This window comes from Coenobita brevimanus, chromosome 100 (genome assembly GCF_032717465.1).
Source record: "Coenobita brevimanus isolate Jiangsu-jjx chromosome 100, ASM3271746v2, whole genome shotgun sequence".
Lineage (NCBI taxonomy): Eukaryota > Metazoa > Arthropoda > Malacostraca > Decapoda > Coenobitidae > Coenobita > Coenobita brevimanus.
The window spans coordinates 57192996-57204727 of NC_137053.1; positions in this window are offsets into that span (position 1 = coordinate 57192996).

An 11732-nucleotide genomic window follows, 5' to 3' on the forward strand; every position below is an offset into this window, starting at 1 on the left:
CTAAATGATGCCTTAGAAATAAAGTGCCTAATTATTTTTTGGGATTCTAAAAAAAAAAAAATGATCTGGTATTAGCCTCAGTAAATCACCTAAATGAGGCAGTAGGAGCGAAAGGCCTAATTATTTGGGGGGACTGTAAAAAAAAATCGAAAAATCATCTATTGCTGTCCTGAATAAATCACTTAAATGAGCCCATAGAAACAAAGAGCCAAGTTCATTCCAGCAGCAGAACAGGATCGGCTGGTATTAGTTCGAATAAATCCCCTAACTGAGACCGTAGCAGCAATGTGCTTATTATGTTGGGGATGCACATGACCACGCGGCCACAACAGTGAAAGCCACCCAGCCACCCACCACCGGCAGGCACAGTAATGAGTGCAGAGTAGTTCGTGTATAATGCATCTCATTTCTTGTGGCTTGCGGGGCCGGCTCAGCGTTACCTTTGTCTACTCGGAAGGTGGGGGCCCCCATCATCCACTCACTCGATGTAGGTTGCCTTTAGATGACCCTACACTGAGTAGGCTAACGACCCTAATGGTTTCCTGTAACACAGGAAATTTAATACGACGGTGGGTGGTAATCATTTAATGGTGTGATGTGGATTTCACTATGGTGAACTTGTTAACTGGGTGGAGAGACGCAAATGTGACATCCATCCAGGAACTAACCTCCACACTTCCCCGTGCCTCATTGTGGCGAGGTGTTGTCTGCCTCAAGGGAGCATTGGCTCACTGCATGGGACGGCCCTTCAGGAATGACAGCTTTTCTAGGATTGATGGGTCTGTTCGACCAGACAGTCCAGGGTTACCCAGCAAGAACAACAACAATAATTCGGCGTTATTTCCTACGTCCCAAAGCCCTTTTCTTGTTTTATGAAACTCATTTCAGTTATCGTGTATTACTGGGACGGCTCAACATTGTCATTGTCTATCCTGTATCATTTCATACATCCCATACCCCTTTAGCTGTTATATTTTTTTTACGTCCATTGAATGCATAGTTGGTTAGTAATTTCATAAATCAGTCAAACTGTTTTCACTGCAACACAGGTTTGAAGAGCGCAATATACGTACCGCTCTGTATACGATCAACTCGCCATTGTAATGCGGTTTCGGATTTGTAGGAAAAACAAAGGGCATGGAACGTTTCTGACCCCTCCGTTCCTAGTCCTTCTTGGGGAAAAAAAAAAAAAAAAACGACCACGGCTTTTGATAGCTTCTCTTTTTTACCTAGACATGGTTTGGCCATGTGGATAGAATGGAGAATGAGATAGTAACTAGGAGATGAAGGGGAGTAAAGGGAAGGAGAAGATTGAGCATAGGATGGAGGGATAGGATATAAAGGTATGTGAGTGAGAGGAGTGAGTTGAAGAGAGGGCAGCGGCCAGATGGTGAATGAAAAAGCGACATGGAGGAGATTAGTCTAAGGCGTGTGGCTATAGATAGACGTAATTTCTCCCCAGGTACCTTAAAAGCTGAATAAAATCTTCTGGAGTAACAATGAAAAGAAAGCGTCATAGTACCAAGGGAATTAGTGTATTTATTTTCCTTTTTCTGATAAAGAACTTTGCCACAGCAGAGTAAGCCACAGATACCTCAGTCACCACAGATCTCTTTAAGTTAAATGGAATAGTCAGGTTGTAGAGAGAGAGAAGGGGGGGAGGGGTCACAGTGCATCAGTAACTATAATTTCCCTTCGAATTCTGGTATCATCAGACTCAGTTACAAAAGAGAAAGCCACCCACCACTCATCATCGCCACAGATCTCGCCTAAGCTGAATAAAATCGTCCAGCGGTAGAGAGAATATTTACAGACACGATTTTGTTCAACTGAGAGTGAGTCCTTTGCTGCCCGAGTGTTAATTCATCTCGGGCTTTCCCTGTGTGAGGACTCAGGGTGGTATTCTTGTACGGATAGGATGCTTACTGACACCTCTTCCTCACCAGTTTATTTGTGATTCTGCTCCGTAAATATTTTCTTGTGTGTTATTCGTGCAGTCTTTGTTGACATTAAAAGGATATTAGTAGCAGACAATAAGAGGATATTAATGGGTAGTTTGGGAAATAAATCACAAAGGGAGGAGTGTTCGGGAGGCTGCTTACCCGATGATGATACGAGCCTCAGCCACAAGAGAGAAAGCCACTCACCACCACAGCCACCACGGCCACTACCATTGCCACTAACTCTTTGGCTGCTGCTAGTTTCTGTGAGCTGAATAAAATCGTTTGTCGTGAGCTGAAATATAAGTGACCGTCTTTATTTTCGGCCAAAACGTTTTATGTGATAGTTCTGAAAATCTCTGGTACGCTTTATTTTAATTACCTCACCTAGGCGTAAAATAGCCATCTCTCAATACTGAATGCTGAATTGTAACAAGAGATTAACCTTGGAATAAGGTGCTTGTCACGAAGAGTTTTATGAAAATGATGTTGAGGTTCAGTATTGTCATATTCTGCCACTAAGTCACAAGAATAAGCTGCAGAGGGACGAAAAAACCCACTTAGTTAAAATCAGTGAAGTATTCGTTCTCTTCTGACGTTGACCGAAATAAAGCGCATCGTAGGCAGTTCTCAGCTAGATGGTTACTACCTCCAGTTTCATTTCATTTCCACGGATCTCTCCTCGATTGAATAAAATCGTCCTGCTGTAGCGAGCATGAGGTATGAAAAGTATTATAGCACTTTTACTCTGATGTGGCATTCATTCCTAGCCCCATTTAGTGCGGTTGATGGCAAAGTGTCGTCATATTGGTGGGCTGATTTGCCTCTTAACGAAAAAGACTAATTTTGACCTCATAAAACAGTCTCATCGAATTTTCATGTGAACACTTCTTCATATTCAAGTAGTAGGAGTGGTCCACTTCCGTCAGATGAATGCAAACAGACAGTAGAGGGGTTAATGCTGTTTCTGTCTCCCTGAGGACTCGATCGCAAGAGAGAACATCACAAGGTCTTCCACCTTCTACACCTCATAATCATAGATCCCCCTTTAGCCGGGTAAAATAGTCAGGCGATAGCTAAAATAAAGTAAAGGCAAGCACGTTCGTTTACCACGTACTTGTGTCATGCCGGCATAACCATCAGCCAGCATAATCCCGAAGCTGGTTTAGTCGTCAGCCAGCATAGCCATCAGACAACATAACTCTTTAGCTAGTACAATCGTCAGCCTGCTTAACCGTCATAAAAAATCCATTCAGACCCATTACATCCATTTCGACCTAATCATGTTTTAGGGTAATTCAGATTCACTTAAATCCAATTAAGTCCATTCAGGATAATAAGACCCATAAACATTCTTCATATCCACTCAGGCTCAATCAGGTGAGTTTAGATCAGTTTGAGGCAATTCACGTCCAGTGCACTAGCCCTGAAAGACACAGCCAAACATGTATCAATATAGACGGCGGGTATTTGCGCCGAAATGATGACATGTGAGAATCTGTGGTATATAAGAGGACTGTTGGGCCACAGGGAACGGACTGTTGAGTCAATGCCCAGAGTCGGACATACGAAAAATAATTAGGACCATTATGGGTCTTCACATTCAGTAGTCACAAAAAATTCAGTTCAGTCACATCGATTCATACCAGTTTAGATTTATTCTGGTAAGTCTTATTCGCAATAGTAGTGTTCAGAGTAGACCCAGGTTGATAGTGTAATTCCGTTTCATTTATTTTAGGAGGTTTTAGGTGATGCCATGTCCATCAGGTTTATTTAGGTCAATAAAGATCGATGAGGTCATGCCTGTAGACACTTAAAAAAAAGAAAAAAAAGAAAAAAAAAACTTATTAGGGCAGTTATTTTCGAGGTATGACAATTCAGGTTTTTCAGGTTCTTTAGGTCGCCGTAAGTCCATCGGAACGATTCAAAGTAAAACAGATCACGTTAGTTTATGCGCGTGGAGGTGGCAGCCCAGTATCACCCATATCAGCACAATGCCCTTAAAGATTCGTAAATTCAGCTTTGGAGGGAATGGGTGAGGTGACGGGTAATGACAGGGATGATTATACCACGTTTACTCTAACCTGACAAAGATCTTTAACTCCATTTGGACTAGCTAATGGCCAAGTGTGGTCGAATTCTAGGGTGAAATTGACCATTTAGCAAAAGAGACTCATTTCATCCTCAGAACTAAGCTTCATCGAATTTTATGCAACGTCGACTCTGTACTCAGTATGTAGGAGTGACCTAGTTCCGTCAGGTAAAAACAAACCGACTATATGACCGCCAGTTGGGTGAAGCATTTGCTGTGAAGATGGGTGGAGGCTGGTAAGGTAAACGCCAAAGATGAGCTAGCGAAAATGGGTTGGGTGTGTGGAAAGCAGGGTGTGGGGTGGGTGGAAAGTAGGGTGTGGGGTGGATGGAGTTAAGGGTGTGGGGTGGGTGGAGTGTAGGGTGTGGGGTGAGTGAGATTGGCTAGTTTGGTGGTGGACGATGTGACCGATGGGGATAAAAATATTTTGTGATGATGATGATAATGATGATGGTGTTGATAGCAATAATAATAATAATAATAATAATAGGAAAGAAGACGATGACGACGAAAAACGTAACAGCAACAGCAACAACAACAGCAATAAAAACAACATCAACTATTACTACTACTACTACAACAGAGTACGCACGCGGCACTCATATCCCTTGCACCTCACTGCTTAATAAATAAATAAATAAATAAATAAATAAATCATAGTACTGGAGGTGTCATTATGTTCTGGATTCCGGTGACATGAGACTCAGCCACAACAGAGAGAGTCAACCGCCAACCCCCCGACTCTCGCCTCATTTACGGTGAAAACCTTATCTGGCAGCACGAATAATGGCCTCGTGGTCCAGTGGGTTTAGGAGGATTTCTACCACATCTCTCTTAACGCATTACATCCAAATCCCTTGAGAGCGAGGACGTCATTCTTAATATTGTTTTCTTTTGACGATTACACAAGGGCTTGAAGGGAGGCGATTGTTGGTACATGCTGGGAATTATGGAACCTGGGGATTATATGCAGCTTGGGAAGGACACCGGGGATAAATGAAGGTAAAGGTAAAGTGGGGCAAAGGCCATGGTGTGCTTAGCCGTGATGCTCCGCCGTGACTCAGCCCTTTAAGCCCAATGTGGGATACAAAGCCATTGCACCATCCAGATTACCGCAGTTACCTCCCATAGATGTTATCCAGGGCACTTTTTTCTTTTTACCTATCAGCCCAAAATCGAGCAGCCTACACCAGGATTCGAACCAGCTAGCTGGTCGCCAACTTCGTAGCTTAGTAAAATAATTTCGAGAAAGCAACAACAAAAAACGTACTTCCTCGTGCGAAGAGGGTTAATATTCTCTTATTTACGTTTATTTATGTATTTATTCATTTATTTATTTTCCATTATCCACGCTTTCTGCATGAATGAAGTAAGATAGTGTTAACTTGCAGATGTTGATATGAACTGCTAAGGAAGAGATAATACTGAGTATCTAGAGGTCAGAAGAGTACAGCCTTTACGAAGAACTGAAGATTTCTCTCTCTCTCTCTCTCTCAGAGAGAGAGAGAGAGAGAGAGAGAGAGAGAACTGGAGCTACAGAGTGATATTCGCGAGATCAAACTCTGGCCGGGCGTGCGTGCGTGAAGTTAACAATCATCTCCAAGATTTGTGTGTGTGTGTGTGTGTGTGTGTGTGTGTGTGTGAGAGAGAGAGAGGGGGGGGGGAACAGCATAAAGCACCCATTACTATTTTTTCCCTATCTCACTACAGATATTTATATTCTTAGCTGCACTTTTTTTTTTTTGCATATCATATTACCTGAATATTGCGAATCATTTTATCTGAATATTACGAAGCTCGGGGCTTCACATTACTGATTACTATTGACTCTACATCATGAATTATTTTCCCCTATGCGTCGAACATTCATTTGGCTACACAACACAGATTATTTTTAACTTCCGATTTACGGTCTTTACGTTCTTTTACGTTTTGGGGTGCACCTCACATCATTAATATTTTTTCTCCTTATTGTGTACCCCTATTGTTTATTCTTTTTATTCTTTTTGATTCTATTCTGTTTTGCTTTTTTAGACATCGCAAACTTTCTCTTCTACGCACCTCAACTTCTCTTACATTCACCACTCCTCTTGGCTCCTCACGAACTTCGATACTCTTGACTGCAACTCAGGAACAAAAAAAGAAAGGCATTCAGGTTCGGTGACTAGAAAACCCTGTCACTTGGTAGGGGAAAGTGAAAGGAAGTGAGAAGGAGGGAGGGAGGGACTGATTCAGGAAATTGAAATAGGGGGTCTTGGAATTAGTGTTTTCAGTTTGGTTTGATTACATATCAGGAAAATTATACTACAGTTCCTCGCTGCACGTGCACATTCCAGTCATACCTCAACACACACACACACACACACACACACACACACACACACACACACACACACACACACACTGTTAAAGCTGTCGATGGCCCCCTTTACGTCACTTGCAGGTGAAGGCAAAGTCTTGTAGAAGTTTTCTGACAATATATTAATCACCGTCTTGAATCAATATACAGCGATACCGGACAACTCCATGTCCATCCCCAGACCCGTATAGACAGCTACTGATCGCCGACTCTCATCCGGCTAGGGCGGTGGTCCCGATCACAGAGGCATGAATCACTCAAGGTAGACACAATAATCCGCTCATCATAGACATAACACTGGGCGTTGACGCCCTACTTGGATCCTACTTACAACTACTTACAACTGCTTACATACTATATTTACATACTAAATAATATCTACAAAAAGGTTACAAACAACACACACACACACACACACACACACACACACACACACACACACACACACACACACACACACACACACACACACACACACACACACACACACACACACACACACACACACACACACACACACACACACACACACATTACAGTAGTACCTTCCACTGCCACACCTTATTCTGTCACACCTCACACCCATATCCATTAACAGCTTACACTACCACCCCCCAAAGTGCCACGCAACTTACTACCATATCACACACTGTCACATTTAACACACACCTCATACTGCTCAACCTGTATTGCCACATCTTTCTTACACCTAGTACTACCACGCTTAACATTGTCACATCGGATACTACCATAACACACACTGTCACTGCACTGCCACACCGCACACTGCCACAGCACATACTGCCACGAGACACTCCTTAACACATCTCAGACTATCTTACCTTACACTGCCATAATTCACACAGCCACACCTAATGCACACCTTGCACTGCTACACTCCACACTGCCACACATCACACTGCCACACTTCACACTGCTACATCAAATTGCCTCACTTAGCAGTCATACTTCATACTGCCACACGTCTTGTCCTGCTCCACAGAGAATTTTTTGGCAAAGTATTATTCACAAAACCACATGCCGGTACCGTGAAGAATGTTGCTGCACTGAAGAAAGTGAATGTAGGAAGCGATCGTAGAGTTGTCATCAGGTCAAGCAATACTAGATCTCAGAGAAGAAAGAGAAAAGCTGGTCCCACGAAAACAGTCCAACCGTGTATTTTTGAGAAAGAGTTAGTTCAGAGTTCATGCATGCGTAAGTGGATATCGGCAGAGAACAAATTAATGAAAAACTTCTTGAGAGTTGAAAATGAGGCAGCTCTAGAAATGGAAGGAAAGAAATTCCATATCAAGAACGACTAGATAGCACTGAGAGAGCGTTTACCTCCTCCAACGCCGTTAACATTAAAGATTTACTGCTGTATTTCCCCTTTCCTACCAGACGAATGCTTTTTTCGGTTCACTTGAGTCAATCAATTAATGTCTTAGCTTCCTTGTTACTGAGAAACAGAGTTCGCATACATCCGCCGACGTCAGTGAGCTTTCTGAATTATTCCTGCGTCCGGATCCGGATCCGCTTCAAAACCTGATCATCTCTTCCTTGACCTACTCCCCACCTGCCTACCAGATTTCATTGAAATCCAATACCTTTTTTGAGATATGGCCACAGACAGACACGAGTAAATACATAACCTTCTCCAACTTCGTTGATGAAGGTAACAGTACTTCTGAGAGTACGGTGAAACTTTTATATAAAGAGGGAATTATTATCGTAAGGACGTGGAGAGATAAAACTGAAGAAAACTATCAGGAAGAAGAAAAATAAAAATATTCGTAAGTTTGACATGACTAGCGTAATAAAAATAATGACTATAATAAGGAATGGAGGAAACGTGAAAGCAGTCGAGCAGAGATTCAGCACAGGAAGAAAATGAATGTTTGCTCTTCGAGACATTTACCGGAGGAGTGCTGAAAAACGAAAATGAAGTGATCAAAATAACAAAGAATTTTAGGCAACACCCTATGGTAGTTATATTATGATCAAAGAGTCAGTTCAGGAGAGGGAAATGATGGGCGTAGAGATTCCCAGATATTACAAGAGAAATATTGAAAGCCGTAGGAGGAATGAAGAGGGGTTAGGCAGATGGTGATGGCCGTCTCAATACCGATCTTAAAGATTCGGGTGACTTCTTTGCAGTGTACGAATTAGCAAGACAACGAAATGCGTATAAGTCTGTCATTTCATATTAGGCTATAAGTAATTTAAATCTGTTTAACTTGTAATCTTTTGTTTTTTGGGGGAGAGGGGCAGAAAAATTATCCGATTATACCCAAAGGTAAAAAGTTATTCTCAGTAAAACCTCTACACCATCTGCCGCGAGCACATCTTTTCCTCAGTGTTTGTTTATGAATTGCAGCATTTTTGCTTCCCCACCGACATGGAAAATTCTTTGGTATTAACCCGATTAGAAATGAGAAATATACGCCAGTGTAGTGAAGGGTTGTCTGGCATGGGAATAAAAAATCTTCAACGAAGTCATCTCTCTACTGTATTTATATAAATAAATAAATAAATAGATAAATAAATTATATATATATATATATATATATATATAGATAGATAGATAGATATAGATATAGATAGATAGATAGATAGATAATCCTAAGTTCCTGATCAATAAGTAGTGTCTTAATATAACAGTACGGTGCACCACTTGTAAATCTGGCGACCTTGATGAGTGGATGAGACCTTCTGTTCCCTTCCCATATTGACCATGGTAGATGCTGAATGGCTGGTAACCTTTCCACAATGACTACCTTTACTAAAGCAAAAAACGTCTATACTCTGTGCTCGTTCTCGTACTTGTTCACTTTCCTCTGCCTTTTTTTTTTTTTTTCTAAAGGATGTTATAGAGAGAGCTCTGCTACCGGAGAATTCCGTTAGTATAACCTCAAAATGCAAATAAATGGAGGTGTTAGACAAGGAGATCCAATTTCGCCGTAATCATCCACTGCTTCCCTGTCGGACATTTTCAGAAACATTGACAAGGATGGCAATGGATTCGCCGTGAACGATGAGTCACAAATTAATCTTTTATTTGCTAATGACAGAGTTCTTTAGGGTACCGTAAATAAGGGAGGAAATACACGAAATGATGGCGAAGTCTGAAAACAGACGAGAATGAATAAGAAAAAGATGAAAGTTGTGTTTAACAGACATGTTATGCCCTTCTAGTAAAAGCACGATATAAAAAACTAGAATATGTTGAATAATACATATCCCTAAGACAGGCAGTAAAACCAGTTCATGACAAGGCAATCAAGAGGAGAATAGGAGTGAGATGAAGAGTTCTTGGTAAAGAAAAAAAAAAATCATAGAGGACTGAAATTTCCTCGGAGAATATACAGTATATATATATATATATATATATATATATATATATATATATGTGTGTGTGTGTGTGTGTGTGTGTGTGTGTGTGTGCAAGGAACAGCGTGGTGGACTGAAGAGGTGAAACAGGCTGTGGCACAAAAGAAGAAAGCATACAATGAATGGATGAGAAATAGGTGCGTGGAAGAGGTTGAGAGGCGGAAGAGAGAGTTATATGTAGAAAGGAAGAGAGAGGTGAAAAGATTAGTAAGAGAGAGTAAGAAGAGAGTGGATGAGGAATTTGGAAGAAATTTGAGTGTAAAGTGGAGGGACTGTAAGAAAATGTTCTGGAGAGAGGTGAAAAGAGTAAGACAGGGTGGAAGTGAAGTTAGCAGGGGAGTGAAAGATAAAAATGGTAGATTACTAGTGGAGAAGGGAGAAAAAGTGAGCAGATGGAGAGAACACTTTAAGGAATTGTTGAACGTAGATGATGGAAGTAATGCGAGTATAAGTGGCTGGGGAATGGCTGGGAGAAGGAGGGAGGTGAGAAGACAGGAAGAAATCAGTAGGATAGAAGTTGTGGAAGCAATGAAGAAAGTTAAATCGGGGAAAGCCCCAGGAATTGATGGAGTGTGTGGTGAAATGCTGAAGCATGGGGGAGAGATAGTAGTAGAATGGATGTGGAAGATGTGCAGATTGGCCTGGGAGGAAGGTAGAGTCCCGGAGGATTGGAAGTCAGGTATAATTATTCCCTTGTACAAAGGAAAAGGGAAAAAGAAGTGTGTGGTAACCATAGGGGCATTTGTCTTCTTAGTATAATAGGAAAAGTGTATGGTAGGATACTTATTGACAGAGTTAGAGAAAGAACAGAGAAATTAGTTGGAGAAGAACAGGGAGGCTTTAGGAAGGGAAGAGGTTGTGTAGATCAGATATTCATTCTCAGATCTTTAGTGGAAAAGTTTCTAGAGAAGGGAAAGAAGTTGTATGCGGCATTCATGGATTTGGAGAAAGCATATGACAGGGTGGATAGGCAAGGATTGTGGAAAGTGTTAAGAATATATGGAGTAGATGGAAAGTTGTTGAATGCTGTGAAGAGTATGTACGATGGTGCGAAGGCTGCAGTGCGTGTGGATGGTGAACTAAGTGAATTTTTCTCTTTGAAGGTTGGGTTGAAACAGGGATATGTCATGTCTCCATGGTTGTTCAATCTGTACATGGATGGGGTAATAAAAGAGGTACAAGGTAGGGTAGTGGATGTTGGAGTGGCCATGGTGAGAGAGGATAGTGTTTGGAAACTCCCTGTACTGTTGTTTGCAGATGATACTGTGTTGTTGAGTGAAGACGAAGGAGAGCTGCAAGGCTTGGTGGATGAGTTTGGGAGAGTGTGTAAGAAACGGAATCTAAAGGTGAATGTAGGGAAGAGTAAATTGATGGTCTTTGTGAGAGGTGAAGTCAGTGAATGTACAGCGAGGTTGGATGGTGAGGAATTGGAAAATGTGAGTACGTTTAAGTACTTGGGTAGTGTGATGAGTAAGGATGGAGGTTTGGAGGGTGAAGTGCTTGAAAGGGTACAGCAGGGAAGAAAGGTTGCTGGTTCCTTGAAAGCAGTGATAAGAAACAGGGAAGTGAGCATGGAAGTGAAAAAGTTACTACATGACAGTATTGTGATACCAACTCTAACGTACGGAAGTGAAGCTTGGACGTTGTTGGAAGGACACAAGTCAAGAGTGAGAGCAGTGGAAATGAGTTATTTAAGAGGAGCCTGTGGAGTCACATGGAGAGACAGGCTGACGAATGAGGATATAAAGGAGCGTTGTGGTGTTGATGTGGATGTGATAGGAAGCGTTATGAGGAACACACTGAGTTGGTTTGGCCATGTGGAGAGGATGGAGGGTGAAAGACTGACGAAGAGAGTGTATGTGAGTGAGGTGGAGGGGGAAAGAGGGAGGGGGAGGCCGAGGATGAGATGGAGTTTTGGGGTGGAGAGGTATATGAGAGAGGGGGTTGTGAG